Source organism: Carya illinoinensis, chromosome 1 (assembly GCF_018687715.1).
Source record: "Carya illinoinensis cultivar Pawnee chromosome 1, C.illinoinensisPawnee_v1, whole genome shotgun sequence".
Classification (NCBI taxonomy): Eukaryota; Viridiplantae; Streptophyta; class Magnoliopsida; order Fagales; family Juglandaceae; genus Carya; species Carya illinoinensis.
Window position 1 is genome coordinate 37384590 of NC_056752.1, and position 21619 is coordinate 37406208.

General features: G+C 37.8%; 1 pseudogene; it reads right to left on the bottom strand.

The window, feature by feature from the left end:
* Nucleotides 1–609: 609 nt before the first annotated feature.
* LOC122302539 lies at nt 610–3958 on the bottom strand (annotated as a pseudogene).
* Between the last annotated feature and the right edge of the window lie 17661 nt (nt 3959–21619).

Below are 21619 nucleotides of genomic sequence, written 5' to 3' on the forward strand. Positions count from 1 at the left end.
ATTATATACAACTATTATATAAATAATATATATAAATAATATATATATTTTTTTAATTTTCTATTCGGTCCGGTCTGGGGTGAAAAACCCCCGGACCGGGACCAGACCGAACCCTTTCGGTCCCTTAAAATTTGGACCGGACCGGACCGGTCGCAATTCGGTCCGGTCGGTCTATCTGGTCCAGACCGTCCGATTCTCAGCCCTAATTAAAGTATTGTCCATTCTGCATAAGCTTCTCCATTTCTGGATGGAGTCTATCTGATAATCTTGGAGATGCAGGATACTTACTTTTCATGAGAATGATCTCTCATTAAGCATTTGGAAACATACAATATTTGTGCTCGACAAGCAATAACAATAATGCAAAGCAAAGTACTGAAAGAAGCAATACAATATGCATGGTAACATTCTCAATTTTGAGTTTAAGATGAAAATTCTCATTTACCAAACCTGCCCTAATAATCTGGGGGTTTGGTAAATGAGAATTCTCATCTCAAACTCAAATTTCTCATCTCATCATTACAACTTTTTTAAATTCTCACACAAATATAATAAACAATTCAACTTTTTCAAATCCCAATTCAACTTTTTCAAATTTTAAAACAATAATAATACTAAAAAATAATATTTTAAACTTTCATCTCAAACTCAAAATTCTCATCTCTAGAAGTCAGAACGATTACCTAGATTACGAACAAAGGTCAAGTAAGCTTCACCAAATAAAAGTTACCATACAATGAAATTGGACAGGAAACACCCTGTACGCAACACAAATTTCAACAATGTACCCTGCAACGAAGATGAAGGCGCCAAGGAAGAATTCACAAGATCAGTTTTGCAATTGGGGTCCCGGACCGCGTGTTCAATAGAGGCTTGAGAGCTGTAACTACAATGCTCATATTTGGCCGAAAATCAGCTTCATATTGCAAACACAAGGCAGCAACGGCAGCCATCTGTTTCCAGGATATACTGATTAAAATGTGATAAATAGATGCATAGCATAAAATCAGCTCCAAGTTGTCTTCAAATTGAAGACAATTCTTAAGAAAACGGCTCACCAGACTATATCAGTCATACAAGAACTATAAAGGGGACAAAAAGGTTGTCTACATACTGATTATCTTCTATCTATCATTTAACATTCAAGAAATTCAAGAAAACTTGTGAAAATAAAGAACGTAGCTGAAGATGGAGTGATCAACTATTAGTAATAGCGAACTGCAATTTGTAATTCCAGAATAGCCTTGATTACCTTTGCAACTGCGTTGGAAGGATATTCTCCATTGAGTCTGGCATCAACACATTGATTCACCTTATCTTCATGGAGTTTTGGTGTTGCCTAATTGAATCCAGAATTGTACAATAATCAGGTTTAATAAAACTTGCAATTCTATAACCCAGCAAAACTCTCTCTCTCAAGAAAAAGGACACAAACAAAGCACCAAATACAAGATAATTGCAGAACAAAAATTTCAGTACCCATGTCACAAGGCTCTGCTGTCCACGTGGTAGTGTGTGAACAACAGGTTTATGACCAGTCAAGAGTTCAAGCAGGACAACACCAAAGCTGTAAACATCGCTCTTTGAACTCAGATTTCCAGTCATCACATATCTGTCATCCAAATCAAGAAAATTTAGGCCTGGCGTTCAAGAACGTGTTTACTTCAAAGTGGCAATTCCATAGGAGATAATGTGCCAAGCATGTTATTTAGAAGGAGGGAATACGGGTGAACGACAATCAAGTCCCCTCCCCCCATTGCCTCCTAAAAACATAATTAAAAAAATTCTTCTAGACACCCCGTCTAAAAAAATTAAAATAACTCCGCCTAAATCTTAAAAGAATTGTTTTTTTCCCTAAAAATTTGGCCCTAAGCTTTTTTAAAAGCTAAAAAATATTTTTTGTAAAAGCCAAAATATTTTTTCTTAAAATGAAAAACTCATAAGGCATAACCTTCCTATATCCTCCCTTATGTCCCTTCCAACCGTTTTTCTGCTGCTCTTCTGTGTGTGACTTTTCTCCATTTTCCCTTGCATTTCCTTCAACATTTTTTCTTTTTACTCATCAAAAATCTTTCCCTTGTTTCACTAGGCGCTCTCTCTCTCTTCTCCAAGTCCACAACTTTGGATGGAAACAATGAGTGCTAAGTTTTCATTATCTATAATTTGTGATCTCTCACTACCATAGACATGCTCCATATTTCTCTAAGTTGATAGATATGTTGATAATATTTTTTGCATCTTAAATTATGTTTACGATATTTTTTGTATTATTGTATATGGCAAAATACATTTTATGCAAGAAATGAAAGAAAAAGATTATTATTATTATAATACTAGTCTTAGTCTAGTCTGGTCTCACAAATATGAGTTTCAGGCTCCACTGCTGACCATGATGACAATTTGTTAAATAGGTGGGCAATGAGTTCACAGTGTGTAACTAGATCTTTTTCCACTTTCCAGTACCTTAATTGTGATAAATTAAAATATTCTTTTCTCCCTATTCAATAAGACAAAATCTGGAATTTATGCTTTTCATTGTTATTGAACTCAAAGGGATGAGAAGCACCATCTGAAGTGTCCACGAAAAACTTACTCAGGAGCATGATAACCAAATGTTCCGAGAACACGAGTGGAATGAAGACGTACAACCATATCAGGTGTTTGATTTGATAAATTAAAATCAGAGATCTTTGCAACATCATCATCAAATAACAGTATATTGCTGGACTTGATATCACGATGGATGATATGAGCTTTTGCCTTTTCATGTAGATATTCAAGCCCCTTGCTGCTCCAACAGCAATTTTAACTCTTTGTGCCCATGACAGAACTGGGCCTGGTTGTGCTCCTTTGACACCTTTTCGTCCTGTGGCAGATATTGAAGAACGCTGTTTGTGTCGGCTATGTTACAGAAGGTATCTTGTTACTTATTAAAAGATATGACCTTTAAATTGGACTATGACAATCAATGAGTTGCTTCCCTCGAATAGATGCCAACACTCCTTGAGAGAATTTTACTTACCATGGAGTATATCATGAAGAGAACCATTAGGAGCATACTCGTACGCAAGGATATGGAAAGTACCGTCAACACAATAACCAAGAAGTTCAACAACATTTTCATGTTCTACTCTTGACACCATGGAGACCTGTAAAGATTTGAGTCAACTTTTAAGGAATCAAAGTCACATAGGAGTAATAGTATCGGTAGAAAACATAAAAACGAGTACGAGTACCTGCGCTAGAAATTCTTGGGCAGGTTGTTGGCTGGAATCTAACTTTTTTATGGCTGCAGCCTGCCCACTAGCTAGGACGCCATGATATACTTTTCCATATGAGCCCTCACCAATTAAGGCCTTTGTAACAAAATTATATGTAATATCCTTCAACTCATTCGATGTAATGGCGGCGACAGCGATAGGCTGGATAGTTACCGGCCGTGTATCTTTTGGCACAGATTCCTTGGCCAGATAACCATGATTAATGCCTACGTGGTTTATGAATGCTTAGTTCCATAGCAACCAAAACAGGAACCATAAAGGCAGAATATAAAGCAAATCATAAAATGCTAACACATGATAGTTGATACTTAATAGCTACAATTACGCCCTATACAGATCCAACAGGGTACATTGAGAAGCCAAGGATGCGGCACATAGAAAAATATGAAAATGTAAAACAAACACTAGTTGCTCCAGCTGATGGCAAGGCAGAAGTCAAGGAATAGAAACTAAAAACTCTGGTCATAAGGAATCATGTATGTTTCTTTCACCACCCAATTATTTCAAAATAGAAAACCTCGACCAATTTGAGTGTGAGGGATCAAACCATAGAGACAAAGGAAAAACTAAGTGTGGTGTAGGAATGCAGAATCACCTGTTGAATTATTTCCCACGAACTGTTTCATATTAGCAGCTCTATGCATGTCATCTTCTTCACAACAGCCGAAGCAGCTCATTATCCTTTCTCCTAAATATCTCAACTTTACTTTTCTGTGCATCCAAAGCAAAGTAAAACGCAACAGGAGTAAAAAAACCATGCACGTTTAGCATTACAAAAAAGGTTCCTCAAAAAGACTAGTGTGGAAAATTAAATTAGTTTTACGACAATTCAATTTTAATGGGGGAAAAACCACATGTATCGAGTCCTCCAACCCCAGGCTGCCCAAAATAATCTGTTGCCAGTCGTAGTGGAAAGAAGTGCCTTAGGTTGCACCTAGATTTCAAAAGTTTCTTTTCAGAAAATAAAAGAGCATAATGGACTCTAGATCATGACCAACTGGGGGTGATCTGATTTAATTTGGATGGTAAAAGCCAAAGGACCATACCTTTTATAATCTGTTTCTCACACCAATATATTTACTTCCTCATGCAAATGAGGGACTTGTGGAAGGGACATGGGTAAAAAAATGATAGAAACATGGAAGTTCTAAACTTTCGATAAAGAAGTAAGCCGATGTCACATGACATTTGCTCACTAGCAAAATGGTAGACATGGGAAAATTCATTACTGCGCATCCTATTTTGTTATACCTGTCATTTTCCATGTGCCATTGCCAACAATTTTAGCAGCAAGGAATTATATGCGATGGCATATAGAAGACGAGTTGCTTAGTCTGTACAAATGGTTAGTTGAATAATGAAACTAGCTGTCCTGATTTTCATCAGACATGAAAAGTAGAAAGAAAATAAGAAAGAAAGAAAAATCTACGTTGGCATCCAAAAACTTCCAAGACAATGATGAGGCACTGGTATCACTATTTGATTTGCCTCTGTTTTCTATACAATCAAAAGAAGGTAAACATGAAAATACAATATATTAACTGATGGAATACAAATGAAATATAGTTCCCGGAACTTAAATAATAATAATAATAATAATAATAAAAAAAAAAACAAAACCAAAAAAAAAAAGATCACTTCGTGTTAAATCTTGTGAGAGGAATGAGCATGCCAACCGTATGAGGAATTGTCACAAAGGAAAACAGAGACAAGTGGAAACGAAAATGTTCCTTTTCCTTCCATGAAATGTTTATATAGTGTAAAATCCTTTTTATAGACACTATTCTATCAATAGGAAATGTAGCATCAAATGAAATAATGACATCTGTACAAGAAACGGTTACAACGAATATTCTAGAATTCTCAGACTTATTCATGCTTGCTGGAGGAATTATTTTCTTCTTGTTGTGCAGACTGTATAGCCTTAATACCCGCCCACAAGTCAAGCGGCACAACTGTGATGTTGAGGCTTGACCGTAGTGCTTGAAATCTGGCTGTAGAGAGTGGTTTAGTGAAAATATCTGCAAGTTGATCCTTGGTGGAGATAAAGGATACTTGGAGTGTTTTGGCAGCAACCCTTTCCCTTACAAAATGATAGTCTAGCTCCACGTATTTGGTTCTAGAGTGCAACACAGGATTAGCTACTAGATATGTGGTGCCTAAGTTGTCACACCATAGGAGAGATGGATTTTTGAGAAAAATCCCAAGTTCTTGGAGTAAGGACTGCAGCCATAGAATCTCACAAGTTGTGTTGGCTATGGACTTGTATTTGGCCTCAGTAGAGGACCGGGCTAGTGTTGGCTGCTTTTTCGACCCCCATGACACAAGATGGTTTCCAAAATAAACACAAAATCCCCCAGTGGATCGGCGGTCATCAGGGCAACCAGCCCAGTCAGCATCACAGAAGCCAGAGATGTTGGGAGTGGAGGAAGATTGAAAATGAAGACCATGGGACTTAGTGTGATTGAGGTAACGTAAAATACGTTTCACATCCTGCCAGTGGGGTTGGCATGGACAGTGCATGTATTGGCACACCTGATTGACAGCAAATGAAATGTCAGGGCGTGTAAAAGCAAGGTACTGTAAGCTGCCTACCATACTCCTATACAGAGAAGGGTCTTCAAAAGTGTTGCCATCCAAGGCATTAAGTTTGATAGAGGGCGATATTGGGGTACACACAGACTTGGAATTGTGCATGTTTGTCTTGATAAGGAGATCATGAGTGTATTTGGACTGAGACAGAGTGAGACCAGAAGAGACACGACTCACTTCTGTAAAGGCAAAAAAGTTGGCTAGGATTAGATGAGTAAATGATAAGGCTTATCTTATCATATTATTTATTATTGTTGGATGACTGTAAAAATCATTATTGATTTGTATCTAAACAATGCTGAGTCTATCTAGAAGTTTTAGGAGTTGTTTAGATAAGTCCCTGAAGTCAAAGTCGAATTCTGATAGCATTGCACTTATCCAGAAGAAATCTGAACAGAGTTTAGTCTATATCAGAAGAAGTTATCACGAAATATTAACAGTCCTTAGGGACGCGTTTTCGCGTCTGTTGCTAACCGTCAGCAGAGTCCTACTGCAACTAGAACTCTTTTCAGACTTTCTATTTAAAGGGATTCGATTTTGTATCTTTCTAAGGATTTCAAACCACGAATTTTACAGAGGAGATTCTGAACGTTTATGAGAGAAAATTCACTTGAGAATTTTCATGGAATTTTTCATATCTTCTCGAGTGTGATCGTGCTTTGAGTGTGAAACAACATCGATTGAATTTCAGCCTTTGGAGTTCCAGAAGGAAAGTCAATATTTGAAGATCGCCAGAGGTTCTGGCTGCTACTGTGGTAGAAGACAAACGGGTCGTTTGTCTAGGCAAGTAAGAGAGTTGAATTGCAAAGGTTTTGTAATTGATTATTGCTTGTAATTGTTCTTCAAATAATAAGATTGACTTTCCTGGGTTTGGCTGTCCCGTAGGGTTTTACATTTAAAGAGTTCTTTAAAGGGTTTCCCTTCGTAACCAATCGTTGTGTCTTGCAAGTTTGATTAATTATTTTAAAGTATTTGATTCAGTTTATAATCTTGATAATTGAGATCTAACTTATTTATTCAAGGAAATTGGTAGACAATTTCGTAGTTTTACAGGGGTACATTGGAAATTTCAACTTCTATACCCAAAAAATAGTGTAATTCTCCCAAATGTTTGACAGGAAAGTGTGAACCAAGAGACCGAATGAATTCAAAAATCAAGGCATTATTAGAACCGGTTACTATGATATCATCAACATAAATCAACAAATATAAGCAATCGGTGGAATTTTTAAAAATAAACAGAGAAGAGTCGGACTAAGAAGCACGAAAACCAAATGAAAGCAATTTATCACTTAATTTGGCAAACCAAGCCCTAGGGGCTTGTTTTAAACCGTAAAGAGATTTCCGAAGCTTACAAACATGATGGGGATGATCTGGATGAACGAAACCAGGTGGTTCTTGCATGAACACGGCTTCTTCGAGGTCCCCATGGAGAAAAGCATTTTAACGTCCAATTGATGAAGTGCCCAGTGAGAGGTGACAGCAAGAGAGATGAGAAGGCGTATGGTGACATGTTTGATAACGGGACTAAACATTTATGAATAGTCTAAACCGGGTTGTTGATGGAAACCCTTGGCCACAAGACAAGCCTTGCGGCGCTCAAGGGAACCATCAGACCTTCGCTTTGTTTTGAGAATCCACTTCGAGCCTAGAACATTGTAGTGGGGGGAGAAAGGGACGAGGTCCCATGTCTCGTTTTGCAACAGGGCTTGAAATTCTTGATGCATGGCAGATCACCAATCAGGGTATTTTGAGGCTTCGGTAAATGAGCTAGGTTCTTCTGGGATGGAAGGAAGCTGTGTGGATGAAGAAGCCAAAGACATAGTGAGAGAAAGAGTGGGTTGTGGCGGCCATGGAATGGTACCGTCAGAGCAAGTTCGAGGACATTGAATGTTGGATTTGGATCTTGTGACCATGGGATGAGTGGGTTGAGGAAGAAGAGGTTCAGATGAGGCCGGAGAGGGAATAGACGTAGACAATGACTCAGGAGATGGGTTGAATTGAGAAGGAGCGACGGGGTGAGAAGCTGGAGACGATGCCCTAGACTGAGAGGAAGGGGAAGGAGAGATCGGGAGTGTGGGAGTGCTGAGCTGAGCCGGTGGGCTTACGGGTTTAGAAATGGGTGTGGAAGGAGTGGACTGCATTTGGGCCGAGAGTGGTGGGGGCCTCGATGATGATTGTGAGGACAATGGGTCAAGAGGAGATGTTGAGTTAGGGGGCTTAGCAAATGGAAATTGTTCCTCAAAGAATTGAACGTCCCGAGATATATATCTACGGCCGGATTCCACATGAAGGCAAATATAGCCTTTGTGATCTGGGCTGTAGCCCAGAAAAACACAAGGCTTTGATCGATGGTCCAGTTTATGTCTATTATAAGGCCGCAGATTGGGCCAGCATAAAGATCCAAAAACCCGAAGGAATGAATAGTCTGGAACCTGGCCCATAAGAAGTTCAAAAGGAGAGTGGTTGGCAAGAGTGGGTGTAGGCATATGATTAATGAGAAAGGTGGCAGTGAGAAAGGCTTCGGCCCAATACATTTGAGGCATAGACGCATGGGAAAACAAAGAAAGACCTGTCTCAACGATGGGTTTATGACGACGTTCCACGGTGCCATTTTGAGGATGGGAATAGGGACAAGTGACCCTATGTGTAATGCCTAAGTTTTGGAAAATGGTTTTGAGAGTGCGAAATTCACCACCCCAATCGGTTTGAACGAAAATGATTTTGCTGGAGAAAATATTTTGTACGTATTTAAAAAAAGCAATCACAAGTGGAGACACATTGGATTTAGATTGTATGGTAAACAACCATATATATTTGGTATGATCATTAACAATAGAAAGATAATATTGACAACCAGTGGAAGATAAAACAGGGGACGGGCCCCATACATCAAGAAAAAGTAAATTAAAAGGCTTCGATGATTGGGTTGGAGATGATGGATGCGGAAGGGCGTGGGCTTTGGCCTGGACACATGCCGAGCAGTCAGGAAGTCCATTATTGGAATTGGGAAGATTGAAACGGGAGATAGTTAAGGCAATGATCCGTGGAGAAGTATGACCGAAACGAAGGTGCCACAGGTGAGATGTGTTGCATGAGGTGACGAAGGCTTGAGGATGTGATGATGAAGTAGGAGAAATGGACGCAGTGGAGGATGGCAGGACGTACAAGTTGTTCTCAACGGGACCCCGAAGTAGCATTGCCTGAGTACTAGCATCCTTCACAACAAAGAAATCAGAATGAAATTCAAAGTAAGTATGGTTGTCTTGACAAAATTGTCGGACCGAAAGCAAATTTTTGCATAAATAAGGAACAAGAAAGAGATGAGTTAAGAGGTAGTTGCCAGTGGGAGAGCTGAATTGGGCCTAGCCAATATTTTGTATGGGCAAGGAGGAGCCATCGCCGATGCTGATCTGATCGGAGCCCTGATAAGTTGACGATCCAACGTTCATATTCATGTACTCAGGAGTGAAGTGGTGCGTGGCCGCTGTGTTAGGGAACCACGAGTTTGCGAATGTAGCTGGTGGGAACACTGTAACGTTGGCAGCCAAGGAAGGGGGTGCTGGTGCCTGAAATGAGTGATCAAAGCAATGATAACAGTTTATCGCTAAATGACCAGGTTTATTGCACATCTGACAGGTGGGACGAGGAGAAAAATTCTGGTTGGGTGGAGCTGAGTTACGAGAGCCATGCTGACTCCCACGATGGGAGCCGCGACCATGACGTCCCCCTCGATTAGAAAAGAAGCCTCCACGGGAAGAAGAATGGGAGGAATTTGGTGAGCGAAAACATGTAAAATTGGCAGATAGGGAGGTTCCGGAGAGAAGAGTTTGGGTTTGATGGGAGAGACGGGATTCATGATTGGGAAGATAACTGTAGAGTTGTGGGAGAGGTATAGATTCGGGTCTGGTAGTGAGGGAGGTGACTAGTGATTCATAATCCGTCCCTAAACCAGCAAGGAGGTAAATGGTGAGCTCAAGATCAGAAATGGGATGACCTACTGCGCCAAGAGAGGAGGCAAGATTTTTGGCCTTGTTAAAATACTCAGGCATGGATTCAGACCCTTTCTTTAATGTGGCCAGTTGATATTTGGTATGCATAATGTGAGCAGAAGATTGAGAAGAAAAAAGATTTTGAAGAGTGGTCCATATTTCACATGAAGTAGAACAGTCAAGAACTTGGGTAAGGAGGGATTCAGAGATGGAGGCAGTGGGAGCTGAAATAACGAGTTGGTCTTGAACAAGCCATTGGAAGTGAGCCGGATTGGGTTTTTTGTTGATAGTGGCTGGAGGAGGAGGAATACTACCATCGACATAGCCGTAAATTTGGTGGCCTTTGAGAAATGGGACTATCTGAAGTTTCCAGAGTATGTAGTTTTCGAGAGTAAGTTTAAGAGTAACAGAGTGGGAGACAGCAGTGGTGATGGATGGGGGAACGGTGGGGAGGGAGGATGAATCGGTGTTTGTCATGGTTGAGCAAACGTGGGTCTTTAGGCTCTTGATACCATATTAAATCTTGTGAGAGGAATGAGCATGCCAACCGTATGAGGAATTGTCACAAAGGAAAACAGAGACAAGTGGAAACGAAAATGTTCCTCTTCCTTCCATGAAATGTTTACACAGTGTAAAATCCTTTTTATAGACACTATTCTATCAATAGGAAATGTAGCATCAAATGAAATAATGACATCTGTACAAGAAACTGTTACAACGAATATTCTAGAATTTTTAGACTTATTCATGCTTGCTGGAGGAATTATTTTCTTCTTGTTGTGGAGACTCTATAGCCTTAATACTTCGAAACACTGAAGGGCTTTCAGGCAAATTAAAGATAGACCCAGGATTTTAAAGGCAAGAAAGCATTCACCTTTTTGGTGGGAACAGATGATGCTTGCAAGTGGCCCTTTCACTAAAAACCTTAAAAGTGCGCTCCTTTATCAGTTTATTTATTTTTTTGATGAAAACAGCGAACTGTTCATTAATAAAGGAAGTAACGATTACAGACATCCATCAAGCCATACAGCTTGTGAAATACAGTCTGGAATACAATCCCACCAAACAGCAATTGAAACAATACTAGAAGCAAAACGAGCTAGTCTGTGTGCTACTTGGTTTCCTTCTCGATAAACATGGGAAAAATCACAGCATACAAATCTGGAAACAAGGCTTTGAATCTCCATATATAAACCCCCAAGAAGGGACTGATGCATGTTATTGTACTGGAGGCCTTCAATGCATAAAAGGCTGTCACTCTCAACCAGAATCTTGGGAATGCCCATCGTAGCGCACATCTGGAGTCCTCGGAAGATAGCCATCAATTCCAGGGGTTCGGAACCCCCTACTTCCAACGCAGGTTGACTCACAGCCATCAACACCTTACCCGTATGGTCCCTCAAAACAGATCCTAAACCAGATCTGCCCAGATTAGAGAGAACAGCCCCATCTACATTGAGTTTCAACCAACCTGGGCTAGGAGCTTTCCATTTATAGTGCAATCGAAGATCCCTCAGAGGAACGTGGATCTGGCTGAATCTGCGAACCATGACCAGCGCCTCGTCGGCTGACCGTCGAGGAGGAATTACAAGTTGCTCATGCACAAATTTATTCCTCCGAAACCAAAAACTCCAGGCCAAAGAGAAGAAAACAGAGAGGTCCTCGAACTTACGAGCTGCAATGATATCCATAGCCAAATCCACAATAGAAAAAGAATGATGAAAGCATAAACCAGGCAAATAAGTTGAGAAAAAAACATGAACTGCAGGGCAAAAAACCAAGGCATGACTGATAGTTTCAGGTGTAGACAAACATAACTTGCAGGTGGGATCTGCTAAGATCCGCTTCTGCTGTAAGAGGGAACCACAGGGAGGCCATTTTGACATGCACGCCAAGCAAAAATTTTTATTTTATTAGGGACCTTCATCTTCCATAGGTGCTTCCACAGAAGAAGCGGCCTACGCTGAGAAGACGCCTCAGGGAAAGGGGAACCCAGCGATTCCTGAATAACCCGGTAGCAACTTTTGACGCTAAACATCCCATTGCGTTCAAGAGACCATACCCGACAATCATCCATCCCACCCAAAAACAGCTGTATTTTAAGGATGTCATTTACAACATTTGGATCGAAGAGAGCCTTGAGCTTAGAGATGTCCCAAGCTCTAGCATTCGGTAAAAACAGAGAGTTCACAGCATTCATACGCACATCGTCGCGCACCACTACCCCTTCGGCAAGGAGGGACTTATGTCCCAGAATCCATTGTTCAGACCAGATATTCACCGCTGTACCAGACCCAATTCTCCACATGCAACCAGCCATTAACCATTTTCGCGCCTCCCAAATACCCCGCCATGTGTAAGATGGATAGCGACCCAAACCAGCCTGAAAAAAAAGAAGACTGAGGAAAATATTTAGTTTTGAGAAGCTGGTGTAGTAAGGAATGCTCATTTTGGAACAAACGCCAGCCTTGTTTAGCCAATAAAGCTAAATTAAAATGATGCAAATTTCTAAAACCCAAACCCCCTTGATTTTTGCGTTGGCACAGCCTCTCCCAACTCAACCAGTGGATTTTCCGCTCACTGCCCCGTTGACCCCACCAGAAACGGGCCATCAGCCCCTCCAAATCAGAACATAACTTTAATGGGAGTAGAAAACAGCTCATGGAATACGTGGGTATGGAAAGGGCTACTGCTTTCAACAGGACCTCCTTCCCACCTTGCGATAGTAGTTTCTCCTTCCAGGACTGCAAGATGTTCCAAACTTTCTGTTTAATAGACTCAAAAGCCCGAGTTTTATAGAGAGAGTGAAACGTTCTGAAGTCGACCAAGATTGAAAGGCGGGGGTAGAGAGGAAAAAGAACTGCCGGGAAATTTTTGGGAAGTTGCAACTTGAAAAGTCAGAGTCCTTGACTTTCCTCTGTCAAATCGGTACTGTTTGGCCACATGAAATTCTTATCTCAAATATAAAATTCTCATCTCATCATTATAATTTTTTCAAATTTTTATATAAAATATAATAAACAATTCAACTTTTTCTTAACTTTTTTAAATTTCAATACAATAATAATATTAAAATATAATATTTTAATATTTAATTTTAAAATTTTCATTTGAAAAATCTGCCTAAACCGTATTAGAAATATTGCAAGTGAGCAATCTCTTCAAGGTAGTTTGCCTTCCCGGTAGTTTACTAAAGGCTATGTTTGGGTGTTGAAGTATCTTCAACACTTCTTACAACTATTCATTACTTTATTATTACTTTTCACCTACTTTTTTTACTATTTATTACTTTTTACCTACTTTTTTTACTATTTATTACTTTTTACCTACTTTTTATTACTATTCATTACTTTATTATTACTTTTCATATACTTTTTATTACTATCTTCCATGTACCTGCCATTGTGGGTCCTAAAATATCCATCACGTGACAACGTACGAAGAAAGAGAGAGATACGAGGAATTGGCCGGCCCCGCAGTTGTATCCATTAGATTATACACGAGAGCATTCACAATAATTCACTTATCTTATTTTTTAAAATATATCACTATACTTCACTTATATATATATATAATAAATTTTAAAATATATCATACACCAATTTATCTTTTTGTTTTCTTATCACTTTTTAAACATTTCCTTTCTATTAATAAATTTGTAATTTCCTTATATTTTTTACATTTGCAAATTATAATATATTATTATATACAATGTAATATAATCCTATATAAACCAAAATATTCAAGCTTCGCACATACTCTTTTTTAAAAAGTTAGACCTCACCATTTAAAAGTATAAAAAATTAGTTTATTCTATTGAAGCACTAAAGCCCACCTTTTTACAAAGAATTTGCACAAGGCTTGTACATCTAAGACTTGTAATTAGTATTGTTATTTATTTTTTATTTTTTAAAAGTTTATTTGTTTACATTTAAATTTTTTATAAAGATAAAAATAGATATATATATATATATATAAAGTACGGGTGTAAATCGGTTAGTCTAGTTTGGGAGTGATCAATCGAAATTTTTGATCTATCATTTTTTCCGAACCGAACCAAACATCCATAGGGACGGGATAGAATGGTCTTGGTTTAATAAATATTGGCCTGAAACTGACCGGTTTAAAGTTTAGTCTGGTCAATTTTCTGGTCCAGATTAACCGGTTTATGCCCTAATAAAAAGCACTGAAATGGTGAGTTGAGGAACATGGTCAATGTGATAAAATAGTCATATAAATATTATTATTCGTTTTAAAATTCATATTATTTTCATTTATACCCTATATAAAATAAAAATAAAAATAAAAATGACGACAGGCTATACTTTGGTTTTACACTTTTCAAAAATCTCAACTACCAAATATCTTCTAAACATTAAAAATAATTTTATTTTAATTTAAAAAATAGCACAGTACTAGGAGTGTAATCGGTCCGGTTCAGTCCGGTTTTAGACAAAATCTAGAACCGAACCGGTAGGCACCGGTTTTGCATTTTTTAAAATCGATTACGCACCGATTTTCCTCTTAAACCGGTATTCCGGTTTTACCTGTTTCCGATTCAGTTTGGTCCGGTTTTTCGATTTTAATAAAATACAAATTTTTCATAAAAATTCTGTTTAAAAAAAAACTGATTTAAAAAATTCTGTTTTATTAAAAATCTATTACCATTTACAAAAATCTGCTATGGAAAAAAAATCTGTTATAAAAAATCTGCTTTAGAAAAACAAAATCTGCTATGTAAAAAAATTATGATATAAAAAATCTGCTTTATAAAAAAAATCTGTTATATAAACAAAATTTTTCTATATAAAAAACTGCTATAAAATAAAAACTAAAATAAGAAATCTAGTGTAAAAAAGAAAAAAATCTGCTATAATCCTATATTAGACAATTAGTATTAGTATATATATATATTAGTATTAGTTATAGCTATATAATATATTAGACAATATAATAGTATTAATATTAGACTATTAGTATAGCTATATATTAGTATTAGTTTTGATGATTTAGTATAACTATATTAGTATGAGTATAACTATAGTCTATATTAGAATATTAGTATTAGTATATATGTGATTATTTTTTATGTGATTAAAAATTATATATAATATAAAACATATTATATATATGATATTAATATATAAATAGTATCGGTCCGGTCCGGTTCAGTCCGATCCAAAACTAACCGGAACCGAAACCGGACCGGTTCCGACCAGTTTTTCATTTATGAAAACCGGTTTCGGACCGAACTAGTCCAAAATCGACACAACCGGTCTGGTCCGGTTCGGTCCGGGCTGATTTTCCAGTTTGCCGTTTTTTTTTTTACACCCTTACAGAGTACCTTAACAACTTTTACAAAAATGAAAAATAAGCATCTCTTATAAAAATTTAACCCAATTAATTTTACTATTTTTCCCATCTATTTTTCAAAAAATCCAAAATAAAATACATCTCAAAATGTTTTTTTTAAAAAAAAAAAAAACTATCGAAACTGATCATAGTAAACAAAACATGTCTATTTATAGTTTTTTTTTTTTCCCTATGATGTATGAAATGGGCAATAATTCTAAAGAGTGCTAAGTGGGATACAAACGAGCCACCCAATTCCAGCAAGGCAGGCTGCATTTTTTAGTAATATTAGATACAGTCGTGGAGTACATAAGTACTATATATATATTTTTAAAAAAAATAGATTCACTATTAAAAAATTAATTTCTTTTACATAAATTTCGTATTTACTTAATTTTTTTTAAAATAACTACACAACGCTTGCTTACTCTGTGACTGCAGATATCATTTGTATATGCTAAATAATGAAGAATCCATAATATTTGTTGGAACGAAACTCTCTCCCTAATGTTCTAGTCAATAAAGCTTCGTTATTTGTGTATAAAGAGAAAAAGCCAATACATAATTATTTGTGTGGATAAGGGTTTCTCCCAAGAAAAACAATAAATGATTTTTTTTTGTAATTTTTTAGGTTCTGCTTGGCCACTAAGATTTTTTAAATGAGAATTTTAAATTTTAAGATTAAAGATTAAAATATTATATTTTAATATTATTATTGTATTGGGATTTGAAATTTTTTTTAAAAAGTTGAATTGTTTATTATATTTTGTATGGGGATTTGAGAAAGTTATAATAATGAGATGATAATTTTATATTTGAGATGAGAATTTCTTATAGCCAAACAGTGCCTAAACCCTCGACTTCGTTCATAACAAGGTATATACAAGTTAGGGTTTTAATGAGGACGTGCAACTACTCCACAAACCAATTAGAACTCCAATTTCTACTATTTTGATTGAGCCAATGCTGCATGTGCGATGAGGGTGAGTTGCAACACTCTTACTCGAACATGATTCAAAGTGGTTAGTTAAGTGAACTCTCTATTTGAATTTCATTAGAGACAATATTGAACGAGAGTCGAATAAAATATTTATACAAGTTTCGTTTGGGCAAAAGTAAGAACTCTTTTTTTAAGTTTCGCTTAAACTAGCATGGAGTGATGAACAAGTGACTTGGTTATGCGACTTATTCCACCTTTTTAGCTTTGTTCTTGAATCTAAACTCTATCGAAACTCGATTCTACTTTTTTTTAATGAGCAAAAATGATAGGAGGGAGCAACTTGAGGTAGGTTCCCTACCTAAGTATGACCATGGAAGTACTTTATCGGCTGGGAATCGGAGATGAGAAACCTAGAGGTGGGAAGCTATCGGCGCTCTCTCAAGTCGGGATTTGAGTCATAACTTAGGCATCAATCTCATAAGAAAATTCAATGGGTCTTTAGATAGTTAATAGCGATAGTTTAAAATAAATCCATATTTAGAAGTAAAACTATGACCTAGTACATAGCAATTCACTTAAATATAATTCATTTAAAATTAGTAACCAAAGAAAGTCATATTAAACCACATTGGCAATAAGATTATAAATAAAATATAAAATAGAATATATTTAAAAATAACCAAAATTTTACACATACCGGATGGGTGACTTGTGAACAGAATAATTATGCAGAGGGGACTCGTGTCCCTCTTTAGAGGGAGATCTCCTAAGACCAAGGCTCGAAAAATTGGATTTGGATTCAGAATCACGTAAGGACCGATTTAACAAATTGAATTGAATAATTCATGATATTTTTGGATCGGATATTTTAATGTTGATAAAAAGTATTAAAAATCATATTTAATGTAATTCAAGCATTTTATATCATATATAAAAGAGTATAAAATATAAATTTATTCACAAGTTTTAATAGAAATATTATATAAATCTAAATAGTTTCAATAAATATGTAATCTATGTATTTAACCTCAATAGTCCATATTTTTTTACCTTATATCCAAAAAAATATAAAGACCATTAAGTTATAAACACATGACAAATGTAGTATTTTATGCACAACTATAAATTTAATATAAAATACATATTCATCTCCTTAATGTTTTGTTCAACTAAAATTCTTATTTAATACAATGGTGAAAAAGTTAATATATGTTTAGTTTTATCATATTATTTTTTTTTGATAATCTCATCTCATTGAAATCAAGTCCTTACATAAACCTGCCTATCAAGCCATACTGCTTGAGAAACACACGAAGGACATCCATCCCGCCAAACACTTACATCATCAACATTCCTAGCAAACCTTGCTAAACCGTGAGCCACATTGTTTCCTTGCCTACATACATGCACAAAGGAGATTTCCTGGAAATAAGATCTAATCCTTCTTATCTCATCTATTACATAGGCAAAATCAGATAAAGAGCCAGAGGAAGAATTTAAAACATTAATTAAAAACAAACAATCAGATTCCACCACCAGTTTATTTATGCCCCACTGCAACCCGAATTGGAGACCTCGCAAAACAGCTGTGGCTTCAATAAATTCAGAACTTGCAACAGCGTGCTCTATTTTGCTGTAAGACATTAAAACATTGCCCTCATGATCTCTTAAAACCAGACCAATTCCAGCTTTCTCAATCTCACCGAAGGTTGCACCATCCACATTCATCTTCAAGCTACCCTGTGGAGGAGGTTTCCAGATGAGGACCCTTGGGGTGTCTCGGCTGCTGCTCTCCAGGAGCTGTGCTTTTTTGAACTCAGATTGCATAGATAGAGCTGTAGAAATGGCAGAAGAAAACTGAAGAGAAGAGTTATCATAGATAAATTTATTCCTTTTATACCAAAGGCCCCAAGCCATTGTTATAAATTTCAAAACCTCCTCCTCGTTGCCTCTTTCCTTTACTTCCAGCACAATTTCCCCAAAAGATTTCCCACAACCTATCTCCCCCAGCAGAGGTTGAAATTGGATGCATAAGGAATTGATAGAACTACAATAAAACAAGGCATGAGCTGCATCCTCTCTACATTGGTTACAAAACAAACATACATCACTCTCCAGAATTTTTTTCCTCACAAGGTTCTGATATGTAGGTAGAATTTCTAAACAACCTTTCCATACAAAAACCTTCATCTTTAAGGGGATTTTCAGATTCCACAGACCCTTCCAAAAGGGAACTAGAAGTTGAACCCGAGACCCTTCCCCTTCTTTTAGAGCATAGGACTTTTGAAGATATCTGTACCCACTTCTGACTGAGAAGGATCCACTTTTTTCTTCTAGCCAATACTAGGAATCCTCATAATTGGGAGCCACATTAAGTTTTAAAATCTGAGATACTACTCTTGGATTGAAGAGAGCTCTTAATGCATCTACATTCCACCAACCCGACCTGCTATCCATTAAATCCTGCACTTGCAGATTTTCCTGAGGAAGACCTACCGTTTCACCTAGCAAAACTGATGGTTGAATACCAGGAATCCAATGGTCTTTAAATACATTTGTTTCCCCCCCATTCCCCACTCTCCTGACACATCCAGCTTTCAATAGAGGCAATGCACTATGAATGCCTTTCCACACGTATAATGAGTTAAAACCAATCTTGGCTTCAAACAGGGAGCTCTTTGGAAAATACCTTGCTTTGAAAATCTTGTGGAGAAGTGAATCACAATTAGTAAGAAGCCTCCACCCCTGTTTAGCTAAGAGGGACATATTGAAGTCATATAAGTTTTTGAAGCCCAGCCCTCCTCTAAATTTGGATACACTCAGTTTCTGCCACCCTACCCAATGAATCTTCCTCTCTTGATCTTGATTGCCCCACCAAAATCTAGCCATCATCATTTCCATCTCATGACATAAGGTTTTAGGGAGCAAAAAGCAACTCATAGCATATGTCGGGATGGACATAGCTACTGCTTTTAATAGGATCTCTTTACCCCCTTAAGATAACAAATTTTCTTTCCACATCTGAATTTTCTGCCACAGTTTTTGCTTAATTTCAGCAAAGGCTCTTTGTTTTGATCTCCCTACCATGGGAGGCAAGCCTAAATATTTCTCAAATTGCTGAGTGTTACTCCCACCCCACATTGCCATAATGTTTGCTTTCACATCCTCATGGACATTTTTACTAAAGACCATTGAAGTCTTTCCTTTATTAATGCATTGCCCTGATGCTTTTTCATACAATTCCAGTAGAGATAGGATATTAGCATTAGTAGAGACATCCGCTTGGCAAAAAATCACACTATCGTCAGCAAATAATAGGTGGTTTATTCGAGGAGCCCCTCTACAAATTCTCACCCCTTCCACCATTCCCACATTAGCATTCCTTTTCAATAAACTAATCAGCCCTTCGGTGCATAGAAGAAATAAGTAGGGGGATAAGGGGTCCCCTTGCCTAATGCCTCTAGATGGATAAACCGGGCCTTTTGGACTACTATTTACCAGAACAGAGAAGGAAACTGTAGACACGCACCACATAACCAGCTCAATCCATTGATGGGCAAAACCGAGAGCCTTCATCATCCCCCTCAAAAAACTCCACTCCACTCTATCATACGTTTTGCTCATATCTAATTTGAGGGACATATACCCTTTCCGACCCCCTCTCTTACTTCGAATATAATGTAGTGTCTCATATGCCACTAACACATTATCCGTAATTTGTCTCCCGGGGACGAAAGCACACTGAGTATCAGAAATAATCATAGGCAGAATTTTTTTGAGTCTGTTTGCAATGACTTTTGAGATTATCTTATAAAGGACGTTGCAAAGGCTAATGGGCCTAAAATCAGACACTTTGGAGGGGTTGTTTTTCTTAGGAATCAGGGATATGAAAGTATGGTTTAGCTCCTTAGGAAACACACCATTATTTAAGGCTTTTAAGACAAAATCAGTGACTGACTTTCCCACCTTACTCCAGTATTTTTGATAAAAAACAGGAGACATACCGTCAGGGCCAGGGGCTGTCGAGGGATGCATTTGTTTAATAGCCACCTCCACTTCATCCATTACATACGGAAGAAGAAACTCTTCGTTCATTTGGGACGATACCCTCAACCCCACTTCTGAAAAGCATTCTGGAAAATCCGGTTGTGAATCTGAAGAAAATAAATTCTTGAAAAAATCCACAATTAAGACCCCCATCTGATCTCCCCTTCTCCAATTTCCACCTTCATCTTGCAGTTGCTGGATACCATTCTTTCTCCTCCTAGCATTTGCTTTATGGTGAAAGAACTGCGAGTTCCTATCCCCTTCTTTTAACCATTGCACTCTAGATCTTTGTTTCCACATAAGTTCATCCCTTTCCAGCCATTTCTAGACCTCCTCCCTGGCTTCTTTATGTAGAGAAGTATGTTGGAAATTTGGATCCATTTCTTCTATTCCTTTCATTTTGTCTTTGGCCGAAGCCAATTCTTTTTGGACATTACCAAAAGACCTTTTATTCCAATGTGACAGCTCACTTCCACATTTAGAAATTTTTTCCATGAGATGGTTATTATGAGCAGAATTTTCTCCCTCCCCCCATATCCTCTCCACTATACTTGAACAATCCTTATTACCTACCCATATTGCTTCAAACCTGAAAAGCCTCTTGCCCCTTTTCCATATCAGCCCCCCATTTGTATCCAGCCATATCGGAGTATGATCCGAATATGCTGCCATCCCGTGTTGTACGTGCCCAAAGGGGAATGCCTCACACGACTTTGTATTGCCTAGAAACCGATCTAATCTCTCGCTTATCACATCCCCTTCTCTCCTATTACACCACGTAAAAGGTCTTCCAATAAAGCCTAAATCCCTAAGTCCCCTTTCGTTTAAAATTGATTTAAACCCCTCAATCTGTCTCTCACTCCTATAAACCCCCCCCCCCCCCCCCATTTTTCTCAGATTGGTTGAGGATTTCATTGAAATCCCCAAAAACCAACCATTGACTGGCTACTCCCTGCCCCAAAGATTTAATCAAGCCCCACACCTCCTCCCTCCTTTCTGTTTGCGGATGGCCATAAATGCTTGTAATTAAACCCGCTCCCCCCCCCCCCTCTCAAACATGGGATTCTTAATTAAAGCATGGATATGATTCTTAGAATAGTTAATGACAAGCAAATCACAATCATCTTTCCATAACAACGCTAAACCACCACTACGACCAATAGGATCAACAACAAAACAGTTTTTAAAGCCAAGAGTATACTTACAGAAAACCCATTGAGATGCCGTCAAGCGAGTTTCTTGCAAGAATACCACGTCGGGATCTTCCTTCGTAAGCAGGTCACGAAGCGTTCGGACACCCCGTGGGTTCCCAAGCCCACGGGGATTCCAGCTGAAAAACTTCATTGCGTTTGGCGGGGCTGATGCTCAGCCACCACCAATAACTCGGAATTAAGGGGTCCCAACCCATGGTGTTT